This window comes from Rutidosis leptorrhynchoides, unplaced genomic scaffold (genome assembly GCF_046630445.1).
Source record: "Rutidosis leptorrhynchoides isolate AG116_Rl617_1_P2 unplaced genomic scaffold, CSIRO_AGI_Rlap_v1 contig277, whole genome shotgun sequence".
Lineage (NCBI taxonomy): Eukaryota > Viridiplantae > Streptophyta > Magnoliopsida > Asterales > Asteraceae > Rutidosis > Rutidosis leptorrhynchoides.
Window position 1 is genome coordinate 15878 of NW_027266522.1, and position 19188 is coordinate 35065.

General features: G+C 33.8%; 1 pseudogene; it reads left to right on the forward strand.

Annotated features, from left to right (window-relative positions):
• Positions 1-3774: 3774 nt before the first annotated feature.
• On the forward strand, positions 3775-5833 carry LOC139882502 (putative cyclin-A3-1; annotated as a pseudogene).
• Positions 5834-19188: the final 13355 nt, after the last annotated feature.

A 19188-nucleotide genomic window follows, 5' to 3' on the forward strand; every position in this document is an offset into this window, starting at 1 on the left:
TTTTCAATAGTAACTATAACTCTATAATATAACTCTATTATTTCTTTTAGCCTCGATTTATTTTATTTTTTGAAACGATTATTTTTTAGAAGTAATTTTTATATATTTTTTAATTTTGAAAAGTAACTATATTCAATTTCATTTTTTACGAAAAGAATGAAAAGTTGGATATAGTTATTTTTCAAAAGTTGAAAATACGGAAAATATATGAGAGTTATTTTTTCAAAATAATTATTTCAAAAGCCGAAACAAACGAAACCTTATTAATATCCTAACTCTATGTTACTTTTCAAATTTGAAAGTACATGCAGAATGATATATATGACGTATAACGTAATGTAGAAGACTATCTCACTTGGACCGACAATCAGAAGCCTAAAAGAGATGGACCGAATAATTAAAGTCGCGCAAGGATTGTCGGCCAATTAAAACAGTCATAATTTTTGGTTCGGTTGTCAAAATCATTATTATAATTTTTGGCTTGGTTGTCGAAAAATTTATTGGGTGTCTTGGGTTTTCCTAGTTGGTATTCTTTTCGCGCCTCATCCGAGCCCGACTTTCTTTATTTTTGGATAAAATATTAAAAATTCTCTCATGTTAAATATATTATAAGATTACACCTTTCTTTTTGTTAAAATTATTTAAACCCCCTCACTCAACAATGTAATATATTATTACACCCATAAACTCAAATGGTCTAAAATATTTAGGTTAATAATATTAAATTACCAAAAATATATTTCTTATAATAATATAAAATCTTATATGTTTTTAATGACTCGACCATAAACCAAAAAGTTCATGGTTATGTTTTCAATGACCCGACCATAGACCGGTCCTCAAGCAGTTTTGGACCGGTTCAATAAATTAGATTTTAAGACTGTTCCATGCTGGTTCTGGTTAGTAAAAATTTCGAACCTTACATTAACCACCGACATGCAGTTCAAATCCGATTTAAGACTGATTCAATATCGGTTCAAGACCGGTTTAGATTTATACTTAACATTTTAATTTTTGTTGATTTAAGTTGTTATTTAAATATTTTTTATATGTTTAAATTAAGAGGACTTTAATATTTTATCCTTAAATCTGAACCGATCTTGAACCGATACTGAATCAACCCTAATCCGGATTTGAACCGTATGCCACTGGTTTATATAAATTCAAAATTTTAACGAACCATAACTAGCCCGAAACAGTTTTAAGATTTTATATTATCATAAGAAAGATATTTTTGATATCTTAATATTATTAGTAAAGATATTTTATGTTTTCTTAAATTAATGTGTGTAATAATAGATTATATTATTAAAAGAAAAAATTTAAATAATTTTATAGAAAAATTTATTTAATCTGGGAGAGCTTTAATATTTTATCCTTATTTTTTTATGGACACAAAAGTGGATTTTTTTTTTTTTTATGATAAACACAAAAATGGACTTAGTAGTAGATCCACTTTTAGCTATTTTCCTATTTCAAAACTATTTAAACAATTTTCGATTATTTTGTTTGGTTATCTTTGAATTAATAAAAACCTTAGTTAGATTTTCTCGTCGTCTTCACAAAATCATCTCCTGTTTCTTCTCGTCGTCTTCACAAGATCATCCAATCCAGTCGCTCTGTAAGTGTACTAGCTCACTCTCATGACTGATCTGACCGAGGAAATAATGTTATATCACCACATTTTGTTACGGATAGACATGCAACTTCAAGTTTAACACTCTTGATGAAACACTTTCTTTAATTAATACCATGATATCTATGGATCCATCTCTCCATACATTGTCGAATTCAATAAATTATTGGGGGCAATAGTGCGAATGAAACGTTACAAATGTGGTAATATTAATGCAGCAAGGGATGCGTTTTATAGTCTCAAATCTGAAGGGCTGTAGCATGATGTGTATTATATATTCTTCTTTGATACATAAACTTTGTAAGGAAAGACTTTTAAATGAAGCATGTAGTTTCTTTAGATAAATGGAGGATACTGCTAAATGCTAATTGTCATACCGACTCAATAATTGACTTCTGAAGCTAATAGAAGGTTTCTTCTCGACTCTAGCTTTAATTGACTTCATCATTAGGTTGGCTACCTTTCAGCTGAATTGTGTTTTATGAAGTTATCGAAATGTTCGGAATTTTTTCTTAGAATATCGTGATGCTACTAAAAGTCTTCCTTGTTTCGTTCGTGCTTGTTTCTCTCTATTAGCATTCCAAAGAGAACACCATTCCCATCTCTCATCCTTGTTCCAAATTAGCTTATACTTCCAGTGAAAGTGATGGAGGGCCTTTTATTGTATGTGAAATTTCAATCATATGAATATTTGGATCCAATCAATCTTTAAAATGAAGTATATGCTTCTTGCAGTTTACTTTTCAGGAAGATGTTGTTGAGCCTTTTACTTGGAATTCAAGTCACTAAAACAGAGCTGCAGTTTTTTTTTTTACATTTATTTTATCAAAATGTCATATAAGGTGTTGTATCTCAAAAATCACTCTGGCAAACTTATTCCCAATGATATAGCACCAGATATCAACCATGTCCAATAAGGTCTCAAGAGTCCAATTGCGTTCGGAAGACCTTGGAAGCCCACAAGTTGAAAGGTTTGGAAGAATGATGAAGCCCAAAGCTACACAAATAAGCATCAAATCAAAACACACGTGCGCATATAGCTGTCTCATTTCAAACCGCCCATACAACACACCCTTAGTTACATACGTTACTTTACGTTGGAGACCATTAACTCTGAAGATCACGCTCTCAATTAACTCCACAACGACTCTCTTATGGCCATATAAATAGATACGTGCTTGCAAACTAAAAGACAACTCACAATTACCTTACTACACTACACATACTCTAGCTAAAATACTCTGTAATCTCTCTATTCATTTTGTAATCATCTTTCTATTATCAAATAAAGTTTCTTGATATTTTTTGGATCATCAAATGGACACAGATGGATGGCCAATGGGGGAGCCTTAAAATTAAGATCGACTAAATGAGTCGAAACATACCAATCCTGACCAACTTATTGATTGGTCTTAAAAAATTTTGATTGGTAAAAATTCAATATTCTACGAAAAGTCCGTTCTTTAAAATTAAATGATCCAAATAGAATAGAATGTATAAGAAATTATATTATAATAAACAAAATATTTAAATATATATGAAAGATTTTAAATAATCTTAGAGTAATATAGTATATATGATCGTAATAGAAGTCAGGGAAGATACTTTTTTTTTTTGAGGTAAGTCAGGGAAGATACTTGACACAGTTTTTTTTTTACAATCGATACTTGACATATTGAAAGGCAATAACATGTGAATTATTTTAGAGCGCCTAAAGGAAAACTATAAGATAAAATTAGTCAAAGTTTAAATTTGATCCCGCGAGTCCAAAAGTTGAAAGTCAAACTCCAAAAACATATGCCCGCCTAATCAACTAACAAACCGGTCCCTCCAAACTTTTCAATTTGCAATTTCGACCATTATTATATTATTAACTTACTAAAACACCCCTAAAATTGACTCCCAAAACTTGAAAATGTGAATTCATCTTTGGCAGAAGAGCGCGCTAATGTCTAAAACACTTCAAAATTTTGCTATTTCGAAAAAAACAACAACAGAAATGGCGCTTCTTCCTGACTTGTTAAAACCGAAAGCTCACATATCCTATTCCATTGTCAATTCTCTTTCCCTGTAAAAATCCACCACCCAACTGGTTCACTAGTTTTTAGAGAGCTGGGTGTGCGTGTGTGACAACTATGGTAATGGCGGACCAAGAGATTTCCCTCAGAGTGACCCGCTTATCGAAGAAGAGAGCAGCGGCTACGGATGACCAACAACAGCCATTGAAAAAGAAGAGGGTTGTGTTGGGAGAGCTGACAAATCTCTCTAATGTTGTTGTTTCGGTTAACCCAAATCAGACGATCGACAAGCTGCAACATACCAAATCCAAGGGGAAGCCAAACATCGAACCGAAGAAGAGCTTAAAGGAGAAGGAGGATGTGCAGAATTTAGATCTTGATGCTTCCTCCGGTGATCCGCAGATGTGTAGTGCTTATACATCTGACATTTTCGAGTATCTTAAAAAATTAGAGGTAAATCCAGATTTCTAATCCTAAATGTCATTTGCTCAATTAGATATTTTTCAGCTAAAGGCCCAAAGCCATCAATTTGATTGATCCAATTTTGATTTGGCATTGTTCGAATTGGTGGGAATTGATTAATAATATGAATTTGGGGGTTTCGATTTAAGGTTGATATAGGCGTTCTCGATATGAAAGTTATTGTGTTTGGCTTCGGAGCTATCAAGCTCAATTTGATCGAGTAGTTTCACTGTAGAATCGAGATTCAATTTTTGATCTGCTTACAGTTACAGCTATTTGATGGGGGCATTCTTCTAAAGTGTCTACTTTTTGGTGTTTCGGCCTAAGTTAGATAAATTTGTTGTAGATATGAAAATTATCGTGTTTGGTTATGGTGCTTCTGGTGAAATTCATTGGTTTTCTATGGAAAATTAGTATTAGGGTTGTGTGGAATGATTTTTGGGGAACTAATAGTAATTATAAATGGTTCACGTTCAGGCGGATCCAAAGAGAAGGCCTCTACCTGATTACATTAAAAAGGTACAAACAGATGTTGGTCCTAACATGAGAGGTGTTTTAGTGGATTGGTTGGTGGAAGTTGCTGAGGAGTACAAGCTTGTTTCAGAAACTCTCTATCTCTCAGTTTCCTATGTAGACAGATTCCTGTCATTTAATGCCCTCAGTCGGAAGACTCTTCAGCTTCTTGGCGTTTCTTCAATGCTCATCGCCTCGTAAGTTCCTGGATTTTGAAGGAGTTCAATTTCTGTTGCTTGCATTAGTATTCGATTTTACTAACATTGCATTTATTGTAACATGTAGAAAGTATGAAGAAATCAAACCTCCAAGTGTTGATGACTTTTGCAACATTACGGATAATACATACACCAAAGATCAGGTAACTTCATATTCATGTATTCCTTCCTTGTTCTATGTTTTTCACTGGATTGCGTTGACTGATTGAAAGTTGTTTAATTTCTATTGGGAAGGTGGTAAAAATGGAAGCTGATATACTCAAATCACTGAAGTTTGAATTGGGTGATGTTACAATTAAGTCATTCCTTAGGCAATTCACTAAAGTTGCACAAGAGGATTACAACGTAAGTGACATTGCTCTATAATGCATTGTCTATGTTTCGTGTCAAATGTGCCTTATCTGACTGTTTTGCTTCTGTACGGTGCAGGCTGCAAGTTTGCAGTTCGAGTTCCTTGGTTACTATCTTGCAGAATTAAGTTTGTTGGACTATGCCTGTGTGAGATTCTTACCTTCTATGGTAGCTGATCTGTTGTGTTTCTCACAAGGTTCATTATCCGGCCAAAAACACATCCTTGGGTAAGAAATCTTGTATTGAATCAGAAATAACAATTGTGTAAATATAACCCAAAACTGATGAACATAAATTAACCGTGTTGGTGGAAATTTGCAGAATCAAGCCTTGGAGCAGATTAGTGGATACAAATCATCAGATTTAAAAGATTGTACTATCCTCTTACATGGCTTGTACTTGAGTAGAAGAGGAGGTGGGCTCCACGCCGTTAGAGAAAAATACAAGCAACATAAGGTAATGTATTTTGTTATGTCAATGAAATCTGTGGTTTATTTGTTATTACTTATTAGTTGCATTGTTGAAATGGTCGACTGATATAAGTCTATAACTATTGGAAACAGTTCAAATGTGTTGCCACCAAGCCTTCATCTCAAGAGATACCATTGTCATATTTTGATGATGTCAAAGAATGAGTGAAGCAGTACTTTTGAAGATGTCATTTCCAGGCGTAGTGCGAGATGCATCCAACACTAATCACCTCTGACTGTAACTTAGTTTTTCCCCCTGGCTGCTTTTCTAAGCTAAAATTAGTTTTGCTGTTTTTTTTTTTTTTTTTAGGAATTTGAATGTAAGACTCCTTCTGCCATGTATAACATTTCAATCTTCTTATAGGATATCAGTTACCATCATGTTCAACTTTTCTGGAAAAATAATCTAAACTTAAAAAAAGAGGTTAAATTTATTGTTCAGTCGGTTTGTGTTACATTCTTCACACGGCCAAGCCCACTCACTGAAGTTATCCTTCGCCTTGGATTGAGCTGAATTGGGTCAAGGATTCTTCATTGAAAAGCTAGGACAACATTAGCCCTAGAACGTTAAAACAGACAATTTAATCCATTCTACTGTATATTGTTATGGTGTTAATTATCACATCTTGTTGCCAAATGCATGATTAGGAATTTACTAATTAGGATAGCATTATCCAATGCTACTCTTATACAATTCACTATCAAACATACTAAAACTATGTACAACCAGAATCTTTTTTTTTTTTTTTTTTTTTTGATAAAAGAATCTTTTATTTTATCACAATCAAATTTCTTATTTATCCAACTTTATCCTATATTATGAGGCAGAAGTTGCCTTATTGTATAATCTTAAGCATATGACTTATGGGATTGTAATTTAATTAGTTGATTTTTCTGCTTGAATTGATCTGATATAACCCTCCTGATGAATATTTTAGATGTTTCTTCCATCCTCGTTACAAGCGAAATTGATCCCAAGGCTTGGCAAAAGTATCAAGTTTCCATGGTCGGAATGTATTTCGCAGATGAAAAACCGACGTAATAGAGTTTTCCAATGGAAAAATACTTAATTCGAGATGGACCCAAAGAAACTCGAATCATAAATTTGATTGATATGAATATGATTCTTTTTTTAATGGTGAAAAAAGTGTGTTTGATTTAAATAGGCGTGATGCTAATTAATTCTGACCATCTCTTCAAAGTCTAAACACCAAATTAGGTCTAAACATACGAAATGACTAGGAATTAAGTTAAGTTAAATTAATCTCTAGTCTCAGCTAGCATTTGTTCAGACACATGCTTTAATTTGTTGCACAAAGTATGTAAAACTCAAGAGAAGCCGTGGAGTTGAACACCTTTAGAATCATGATTAGAGCAGCATGCGGTTCAAAATCACAGTTAAAATATACTTATTTGTTGTACTGAAAGACTCTTTTAATTAAATTAAATTAAAGCATTTTGATTAAATCTCTGCTTTTGGGGGTAAGCTATGGACTACATTGTCTATATTAATTAAGTGTAGCATTAAAATATCATTCTACAATCAAAATTTTGTATTGTTCGTATCTTAGTACAGTTGGAGAAAAGTGGAATACTAGAATTTGTTTGTTTCTTTGAAGATTCGATTTCCCCAAATTCGAAATTTCGTCCATTTATGGTCATAAACTGGGTTGGCACACATTTGTTCTTAGTACTTTGACCAGAAATGGACGTCTTGTCTCTCTCTGAATGCATGGCACTATATCAGTTTTTGCTAGGCTTTAATATCTTCGAAAATTATATCCATTAGTGATTCGATTCTTTTATTTTCAGTTCAGATGTCATTGGAAAGTACGATTAGTTTTTTTTGAGCTTTATTTCACTATACAAAACATTCACTTTAAGCAAACACTACTTTATGTCCTGAAAAGCTAAATTAAGTACATAAATACTAGTAATATGAACGAAGTTGTATGCAGATGAAAAAAAAGAAACAAAAGTACTGTATTATGTTATGGTATTCCTGAGAATTTTAAAAAATATTAAGTGATCATTTAAGTCACAATTAAATTTTTGACATCGATAAATTTTATGATAAACCTCACAATGAAATATTTTTAGGTGGAAAAATATCGACAAGAGTTGATCGGAAATGAGTATAGTACTTTTGACGATGACATTAGAATCATTTCTTATGGATATCATTACCGTAAATTCTCATCAATTCCGACCTTATTTTTTCGATGCATTTGCCGTTGTCCACACATGAGGTAGGGAGGTCTCCTATTTCATAGAGATAGAATTCAGAATCCTTCTCCTTTTTGGTAGCAGAGAATAAAACTGAGGGTTTTTGAAAGCAGACAAAACCAATGAAGCCAAATAAAATTAGAAAAAGCACAAGAGACAAGTACAGAATACCACTCATCATATACAAATAGGCTACAAATTTTGGTCCTTATTTTAGGGACTGAAACCTACCATAATGAGATGATTCTCGTTAAAAGCACTCACACACATAAAAAGTATATGTATATATAAATTAATTTTTAATAAATAAATTCATAAAAGTTTCATAGTAAATCGTGTCCCTTATTTGCTGGGTGTGCACTCAATAACTCACTCCCAATTCCCTTTCACATTTTTTTCTTTTGTTCTCATCTTACAAAGCTACTCAACTTTTCTCTCCTTATTCTTTCTTTCTTTCTTCATAAACCATATTGAAAAAAAGGACTATGATTATGAAGAAGCTCGTGGTAGCTTTGTTTTTCTTTTCATTGTTAGCATTAGGAGATCAAAATCAGGACAAGGCGACGACAATGGGGACGACGATCACAAAGTCAATTCCCAACATCGAGCAAGAGTTAGAAAACATTCCAAGTTTGAAAGAAGAGAAGAAGCAAATAGAGAAATTAGAGCCAAGTTTGAGGCGTTCCTTATTTGATTGGTTCTTTACAAGCAAGAGAAGAGTACCAAATTCTGCTGATCCTCTTCATAATCGTTGAATTGATCTCTTTTGTTTGTTTGTTTACTTATTTATGTAATACGGATTGATAAAAATTAATACTCCGTATTACATGATTTGAAGGTAGCTGGCCTAGAATATTAATTATGCAAATTAGAAAATCTGAAAGCAACTTTTTGGTTTCAATATGCTTCGAAGAATCAATAATGCATGTTTGTAAGTATATTATTAAGATTAATGATACTGTTCCGTGCATTTTTGTCAATGGATTTTTTTTGAGTTGCTTCTAATTTCGCGAAGTATTGCATTGTGTCCTTTTAATTTCAATTTTTGATGCTTCCTTTACGACTTCGTTCGTTTTGGTCCATATATCTGTATAACTAAAGTTGAAATGTAACTTAATTTCCATAATATGGGTCCATGAACTTGTTTTGTTCTTTTAATCTTATATATATATATATATTTAATTTTTTTTCACCGCCATTGTTATTTACTAGAACGTGTTGCGGAAGATTATCTCACTTGGGTCGAGAGCTAAAGCCCAAGCGAGATGGATGTAAGAATTAAAGTTTGCGCGGAAAAAGTCAACCGAATTTAAAACAGCTCTAACTTTGACTTGATTGTTGGAATCGCGAATATAATACCTATTTGGAAATCTATTGAAAAATTCTATCGGTGAAACCGGGCGAACACAGTCAGAATTCGTTAAGGGCCTCATCCAAACCCGTTTCGACCTTCAAAGATGCCGTTCTTTCTTTTCGTCTAATGTCGTAATTTTCCGATTTAGTTGTATTTCAGTTTCGGAACTATATACACTATTTTCGTTGTTTTGTTTCATTATTTTTGAATTAATAAAAATCCTAATTGAGATTTTTGCATATGTTTTTTGATTTTTTGACCTTGAAACTTGTTAAACACTATTTAGACCGCGTCAAATTGCTTATGTGTTTGTAAGAATTAAAGAGAAGGTTTGCTAAATGGTAATCCTTGAAAGTGACAGTTTCCAATTTTAAGATTTTGAGATTTGGGAGACTAATCGATGTAGGATGCTTTAGAAGATCGAAAGGAGCTGCTATTTCAATTCTTTTAGTGATTCACAGCTAAACAATGCTTTCAGGGCATCGCTATCTCTTTCCCTGGTCTTACTTTCCGGATAATTCGGGCTATCATCATCAACAATACTGTTTGAGCTTTTTTCGGGAACGTTAACTCACTAAGTGTTGAGTCTAATCAATGCATGCAAACTACTTCATTTAGTCATAAGTCTCGAGGTACCAAATGAGTACAATGTTTATGATAAATATAAACTAAAGATCCATGAGTGGATAAGTCTAATGCAGTAAAGAAAAAATGAATCATCTAGATTGTTGGCGTGCATAAGAGAGAAACACTTATGCATTTTCTTAGGTTTATAGAGGATATTCTTTGTAAAGGAATTTGTGTCAAAGAATAACACGAAAAGTCTAAGTACAGACTCCGTGGAGAGTTTCACTTCTCTAACGACTATCTTATTGACGCCAAGAGTCAAAAGATAAAGAATGTAGATCTACTAATTGCGGTCAAAGATAAGTGTACGTTCGACTGAAGGAATGGGTTTGACGCCTGTATCCAAGAATCACTCAATAGTAAACTCAACCAATACTGACAGGAGATCCCTGAAACGTGGTTTAATGAGAAAACTGAGTTGAGCGGGATTCTACCCGAACATAACACTTCTGATGGTTTCATCTGAGTAGAACTTGGGATCTCTCTCATGAAGAGATATCATAAGATCGACAAAAGTCTTCTTGTCTGATTCACCTGATTTACTAGCTCCTCAGCTTTGATGTTCTTCGATTATGTGCTGCAAGAAATCATCCAATTTCTTCATAATTCTTTTCATCCTCTTCTCTACTCCTTGGAAATCTATCCACCGAAGAAAAGGCAAAAAGTCATTCAAGGTCGAGTAGTTAATGTTAGACAAAAATGACAAATTGCATGGTCAATACTAGTTTGACCACATGCGTAGGTTAATCCGGGACTCGGATAAATTGAAACTAGTTTGTATGATTTATCTATACTACATAGTTGAAGATTGAATTATTTATTTGACATTTGTGTCGAGGATGAATGAGAAATGATAGTGCTAATATGAATGATTTGTGCTTATATGTTCAAAGTCCCACATTGGAGAAACACCACCACTACGCACGCCACGATCGGTTTGGTTCATATTTGGATTTGTCAATTGATCCGCTTCGCGGATCATATCTGTTCACTTCTTTGTGGAATGAAGCCGGTTTGATTTTTGTCTATTTAATTAGTAAGATTTTATCTCCTAATTAAGCACCCGTGAATAGTGGGACCTGTCCACCAAGTCTACACGTTTTGACTTCCGTAATTAGTGGGATATTATCTCCTAATTAGAAACGGATTTTATCTCCCGTTTGAATTGGAATTTAAATGCGCAAGATTGCAGAAGAGGATTGCGATTAGAGCTCTTTCTGATTAAAGTGCGCGTTATAAACGTTTGTCGTAATTTTAGGAGTCTTGACATGCACTCCAAGCAATTTCTTCCAATTCCAACCGACCCTTAAGCCTATATATACATTGCTAGTCTATGGGTTAAAACATACTTAGAAAAACCCTTCTAGCAAATGGGTCGGCTTACAATCCACCGTCTTTCTGTCTCTTCTTTCTCGTGTTGTCGGAGAGTTCAGCTCGCGTAAGTATCGTCTGAACTCGATTTAATAATGTACTTATTGTCGTGTTCATCGTGGTTGCTACGTGGGAAAGTGATCTGATCGTACCTCCACTGTTTGCAATCTCTTTCTCTTAAACCTTTGCTATTTGTTTAATTGTTTATATATGTGCTGCTGTTGCTATTTAATTTCGAATCATATGACCATATTCTTGTTCTCATATGATTAATAAAATTTCAGTATATTATTCAGTACTCAAATTGTCTCTTGTCGTTTTATTTATCGAATTCTGTACAATTTTTCTTCGAACACTTAAGCAGCTCATTATACTCTTCGATTAATTCCCGAAACTCTTTCGCTTCTCTGTCTACGACGTTGTTCCCGTAGTATCTCTTCCCTGCAATCATCCTCAATATTATGTTAAAATTGATGTCCTTAAACATTGAAGATAATTCCATCTTGATCGGCCCTTTACTCGAGGCTTGGAACATTTTTTTGACCAGCAAGCTAACCTCCTCGTGTCGAATGCTAGATAACATGGTATGGCATTTAGTGGAGAAGAGTTCTAGAGTCACAAGACGCCTAAGGTTTCGCCAATGGTCACCATATATAGGACCAAAATCCTAAGGTTTTATGGTCGTAGTTAAGGTGTTTTCCGCCGAGTGTTTTAGGACGATTATGATCATGGCCGCCACTCGCCAGCATAGACAATTTTTACGTCTAGTCAGACAGTCAAAACTATTGATGACATTGATTTTTAACGTTTGTTTGCATCGATATCCATTTAAATAGAAGTTTATTTTTATGGCTGCGCTGCGGATTTTAAAAATATTTTATTATTTTTATTTTGTTTTATATATATCCATTTAATTATATAAGGTCGAACCCATTTTGAAGAGCACTAAAGCCACTACAGATCGGATCGAAAAGGCCGCGGATAGATTCGATTACAGATATAGAAAATTATTATCCGAAAGATCCTATCCGATATATTATTATATTAATATAAATACAAATGTAATAGTATTAATATTATTATTTTAACAATAAATACAAAGCACAATACAAGTAATTCATTACATGAAGTCTATTTTTTAGTGAATTTAATTAAAAATAAAGTAAAAAATAATTAAAAATAAAAAATATGTGTACATTTGACATTTTATAATGATTAAATTAATTTTTCTTTTGAAATTCGGATCGGATCTGATCGGTTTTTTTTTTAGGAATCAGATTTGAATACAGTTATGAATATCCGCAAGTCGGATCGGATAATAACGTCCGGATTTTTTTTTCGAATCGAATAAAAATTAAGAGAATATCCAATTTGATCCGTTCCGTTATCAATCCTGATCTAAACTCTAAATAAACAGCAATTAATGGGCCTCCTATATAGGTACAGCTTATTAATGTGATAGTGTATCTCCTCCTTCACTTCAACTTTTTACTTAGCAAGAAACTCTTGAAAGATTAATTATGGCAAAGTTTTATGTATTTTGGTGATGTGATGCTATTAGGAAATTTAAAAGAGTGGAAGTTTAAGGCCAATACTTCTTCCTTCTCAAACTAAATGTAAAATTAGGAGATTTTATAAAGATTAAGGAAGAAAAGGTAAAAATAGTAATTTGACCAACATAATTTTAATAAGTAGTATCATGTGTGATGTATTGATGCATGTACAATATAAAAATGTGTTGAAAAAGTTGGTGGTCAATCAAATTTTGACCAAATTTTATGGAGAATTCGCGCGTTGTTTTTCCCAAAAAAATTATTCAAATATGTTTTATATATTTTGTAGATGAATGTGGTATGATCACTTCTAAAATTTGAGTTCAAAATGTTTTAAAAATTATTTATTAAAATAAGTTGTTTAATGTATACATGAAGTGTAAAATATGCATAATTTATTGTAGTTGATGGGTAAAGGATAAAATGAGAGGAACATTTTTTTTTTTGAATTATCAAATTTACATGTATTTTGAAACAAAAAATATGTTTATATTTGCCTCTAATTTGGACGAAAGAAGTATATAGCTATGACTATATTGCCTTTTGATCAATTATTCGTTCATGGGTTGAGATCGATTGAGATAGAAGTTGGTTCAAGAGCTGGGCATATCTTATTTATTGAAGAGAGAATAATGTCTCAAACAAATATTTTCTTAAGATCGGTCCTATATTTTCTTTGATCAACCAACAACACCAATTTATTGGGGACTATTATCTTATAGAGTGATTTTTCCTATATATATACACATATGTATATATTTTTAAAGATCTGTCCGAGATAAAATAAATTAGGTAGAAATTAAGACATCAGGTAGAAAAGGATCCGGACATAATATTAATGCCTATTGCATTGTCAATGCTATCTAAAAAAGTCAAAAGTCGGTTATCGGTAGGGAGTTTATTAATAAGTCTTCTGCAGTTCAACGTCCAATCGCTTTCATTAGCATTATTAACAACACCGAATTTATGTATGTTTTACTACTACTACTACCCAGTTTCAGTTGTTACTGAAACTATCCAGCTAACATAAAACTTTTCACTTTTGGGTTTTAACTTTCAACAATGTCTAGAAGCTCGACTGTAAGCATTAAAAAATTAGTTTTCTAGAAAGGATGGCTGATGAAGATTGGTGGAATACATTGGTGGATTCAAACCTTAGAGATAAATAACAAAAATTTTTTCGAAAAATAATCCGACCTGATGAAGAAAAAATTATTATAAATAACACTGATGAAGAAAAAAAATTAATTAAAATTGCCTAGTAAATAAAAATCCGACCTGAAATAATTATTATATATATTTTTCTAAAGTCACCTGAAGTAACTTTCCGGACATACCTTTACGTAATTAATACGATTTTGTTGTTGCACGAGCTCGAGGACGAAGAAGATGTGAGCTGAATCGATTATGTTTGACTTTTAAAATCGGTTCAGTTCGGTTCATATTAATACAGTCCGATTTAAAATAAAATCAGACCACTATATTTATATGTCCATTTGTTTGAGTCATCATCACACGTGTATGCCTATGTGGTAATTTAGATGGACGATTAAACGGTTTGATTCAAACCGGTTCATCTCCTAATCCAAACCAATTCGTTTCTATAATGGAAGTATTACACAAATTGGATTTTATAACTAGTGCACTTAATATATATAATAAAATTATGTCAAATACATAATTTACAATGTAATTTAGACGTACGATTGAACAGTTTGATTGAAACCGGTTCTCCTAATCCAAACCAATTCATTTTTTTTAATGAAATTATCATATAAATTGTAGTTTATAATTAGTGCACTTATTATATTTAGAATGGAATTAGCTTCAATTACACAATTTACCACGTAATGATTGAACGGTTTGATTCAAACCGGTTCATCTCCAAACCAATTCTATTCTATAATTGCATTATCGTATGAATTCGATTTGATAATTAGTATACTTATTATATCTAAAATAGAGTTAGTGACAATTACACAATTTACCACGTAATGTAGATGTACGATTGAACGGTTTGATTCACACCGGTTCATATCCAAACCAATTTTATTCTATAATTAGATTGTCATAGAAATTGGATTTGATAATTAGTACACTAATTAGATGTACAATTGAACAGTTTGATTCAAGATCGATGAATCGTGAATTTCACAAATTTCAATTATGTGAGGGTTGTAGGGTATGATTTAGGGGTTAGGCTTTAGGAATTAGAGACTTTAGTTACGAAGGATTATGTACATGGGCATATTTTGGAGTGGATTTAATTAGACTTCCATCTTTAATAAGCTATTGTGCTCGACATAAAAGTTTTATATCTATCTATTAGCTTTACAACGCATCCAAAATGAAATTAGCTTCAATTACACGTAATTTAGATGTACGATTGAACGGTTTGATTCAAACCGGTTCATCTCCTAATCCAAACTAATTCGATTCTTTAATGGAATTAGCATATAAATCAGATTTTAAAACTAGTGAACTTATTATATATAAAATGGAATTAGCTCAAATGATCCAATTTACCTCGTAATTTAGATTTACAATTGAATGGTTTGATTCAAACTGGTTCATCCCTAAATCTAAACTACTTCGATTCTATAATTTCATTTTGATACAAATCGAATTTGATATTTAGTACACTTATTATATCTATAATGGAATTAGCTAGAATTTCACAATGTAGGACGTAATTTAGATATATACGATTGAACGGTTTGATTCAAACCGGTTCATCTCCAAACCAATTTTATTCTGAATAATTGCATTAATACAAAAAATATATATATTTTTCCCCGGTAAGTGACTTTCCGAAAACAATTAAGAAATAATTACCCCATTATTACCCAACAACAACCTACACACATTAAATAAAAAATGACTTCCCGAAAGGGGCAGTCATTTTTTATTTAATGCGTGTAGGTTGACCGACGAGCTACCGGTCAAACTCGGATAACCCTTTCCTGGGCTCCTTTTTGTGAATATAAACTTACTTCCCGATCCGCAAGCATTCCGTCATCCCTCCTTCTTCCCTCTACTCTACTGTAAATTGAGAAAGATCCCATTTTAGTTTTGTGTTTTCAGTGAATATGAATTGCGTTTTGAATCTATACTGGAAGAGTTCTTTTCAAATTGTGGATGGCAAGATCGTAGTGCAGAGTGTGGCCAAGACAACGCACTACATTGATCGTATCATGAATTACGATCAATTCTCACAAGTAATGTGCCGTTATGTCGGGATTCGTAGAGAAGATGTACAATTGTTTCTCCAATTTGTTTATATGAATGATCGCGGTGAAAGACAATATATTTATATCAATGATGATGCTATACTATCATGGATGTATCAATGTCGTACATGGAGTCATGAAGTGTTCATCATCCACCGTCGAATTCAGAATTTGGGACAACTATAAACATATAAGCCCGTTGGAGGGTCTAGTAATAGGCCTCCTGGACGACGGGGATACGACTCTTCTCAAGACGAGGATTACATTGATCGTCGCAAAAGAAATTATCATGTGTTCAGCAACATGGAGAGACTTGACGAGATAACAAACTGCCGCATTCCAGCTACACCAACATTATATTCTGGCAACCCTAGTACCATAACGCTCGGAACGTATTTTAGTGATAAAAATGAGGTTCTGTATGCTGTGATGGAGTGGTCAACTCGTCGAGGAGTAAGGTATGAGACGGCGAAGAGTAACATGAAAACATTGTATTTAGTATGCATAACACGTGGAGACGATTATACTTGTGACAATCACTTCAATTGCTTGAGGGTAGTGCGATGTGTCAGCCCACATTGTAAAGCTACGTAGAAGACGATGTGGTATAGTAATTGATTTGCACTATTCATACCAACAAGTTGCAACTTCTTTTCGGTAGCTCATCGATAGAAACTCCAAAGTTTTGGAAAAATTCTCGAAATTTCCCTGGAGCGTGCGAGTTAGGACAAAGCATGCTGGAAATGTGTGTGGTCTGTGGAGACAGTCTTGTCGATTCTGTGGCGACGTTGTGTCACCGGTGCTCGTACCCGATATGTATGGCCATCGTACCGGGAGGTTTCGAGTCATTACAATACTACCGAGTGAGGTCGCGGTATTGTATGCAACTGGAAATGCCGAGCTTCTTTAAATAAGGAATTTAATACGCGGCAAATGGTTGTCTGGTGTGACACATACAACTGTCACAGAAAAGACACCGGACGTAAAGACAAGAATATAACGCAAAATTATGTTGCCAGTATCATATTGGAGAAGATTCACAATCGTCCTAATTACTCGGTCAAAGACATTTAGTCGACATTAAAAGACAATTCGGTTGTAGCGTTGAACCAGGTCTACGGAGATTGGGAGACAAATTTCCTCCAACTGCCTCGTTACATGAAAGCACTCATAGACTCTAACCCTAGAACGATAGTCCATTGGAAGTTCAAGAAGGTGGACGGAGGTGTACATAGCCCAAAGAAGATTTTTAGGTACGAATCGTGAAATACATGTTCACTAAACACGGTAATACGCAATTCTACATAAATAAATAATTATGTCTATTTATTCAGTATTTTGGTCTTTTGAGTGACAAGACCCACTTTTCAGTATAATAATCCCGCAGTTACTGTTGACGCATGTTATCTTTGTGGTGCGTACAAGGGAAAGGCGATGTTGGCGATGGCCAAGACATCCAACAGTACAATCGTACCAGTCGCATATGCCATCATAGACGAGGAGTCGACACACAGTTGGTATTGATTCTCAAAGTACCTGAAAATGTACGTTATACAGGATACATTTACATGTATCATATCAGATCGTCATACAGGCATCCTGGTTGCTACGAAGAAGCTTGATGTAAAATTGCAAAACTGGAGAGTTCACAGGTAATGCTTATACCACTTTGGCTGTCATTACTGCAAATTTCATATAAATGAATGAATGAATTAATTAAATACTGCATCTCTACAGGTTCTTCTTGGAGCACGCTCATGCTAATATGCTTAGTAATGTAGCAAAAAAGAAAGGATTAAAAGCCTAATGTAGGGTCGTGGGTACCGCGTTGGCGGAGCCTAACTATAACAAGGCGTGGGAAGATCTTGAAAAGATGAGTCCGGGTGCATGTACGTATCTCTGAAGAATTCTCCTGGATAAGTGGAAATTATTCGATCACTACATCGAACGACACAAAGAGCTACAATAACGTGATGAGAAGTGATAGTTTCTTGCCAACCAGGGCATTGGTCCAGACCACACACGAAAAAGCTGTATAGATTTTTGTTAATGAGCTTAAGGCCATCGAAAGATTTAACCAAGCACTTTCACCGACAGCAATGGACAGATACGAGACGTACATGAAGCATGCTAGACTCCACAAAGTACGTAGATACCCAAACGATCATCGCTTTATATATAGTGTGAGAACTCCTTCATTGCATCTCGAAACCAGCGATAATCAACATACTGTTTTGTTTTCCGAGCGTTCATGCACATGTCGGAAATGGGACACATACAGGATCCCTTGTTCGCACACAGTGGCTGTTGTAAAGGAGTTAGATATCGATCCTATTACTCTCGTTCATCCGTGCCACGCAAGAGATGGATGGAGACTACAGTTCAGTGATGATTTTGCTCCTGTACCAATTTATTGGCCCGAATTCGAATGACAGCTTTTACCAGATTACACTAGAATGGTTCACCACTCCGGTCCGGGTCGCAGAAGAGTAAAAAGACTATAGAGCGCGATGGATCATGTCAACAGGGGAAGACGAAGTCTACCAATGTGTAGTCGATGCAATGCAAGTGACCATAATAGAAAGAAATGCCCGTTGAATATGGTGCACGATCTGTACAAACTTCAAGGAAATGTGCCACTCTAAGATGATGATTATGAGATTGAGACTAATGAAGATGAGTATGTTGATGATGATGAGAATGATGATGACACTGGAGTGATGACAACGAGAATGATGATCATGACGAGACTGAGACAATGATGATGATGATGATGAGTAAATTGACTGATTGTATTATTTACTATTTTCTATAATTTATGAACGTTTGTAATCGTGTTTGATTATTTTTTTATAATCTCTATCTCAATGACTTAATAATAATAAACTCGTAATAAATAAATAAAACATAATAAGGAAAACTACAATCTAAATGTCTTAATAAATAAATAATACAAGCTTAATGTCTACGTCTACAAAATTTATCCTGAAGATGGTTGGAGCAACCGTATGCCCATTTTTTCATTTGCTCTTTGCCTTAACAAGCTACACGATTTAAGTAGGGGTCTTGCGGCAGTGTCTGATGAGACGGAGAATCTAAAAATAAATGTATCAAAATAATGTTTGATACTAATAAAATATATAAGAATTACAACAAATG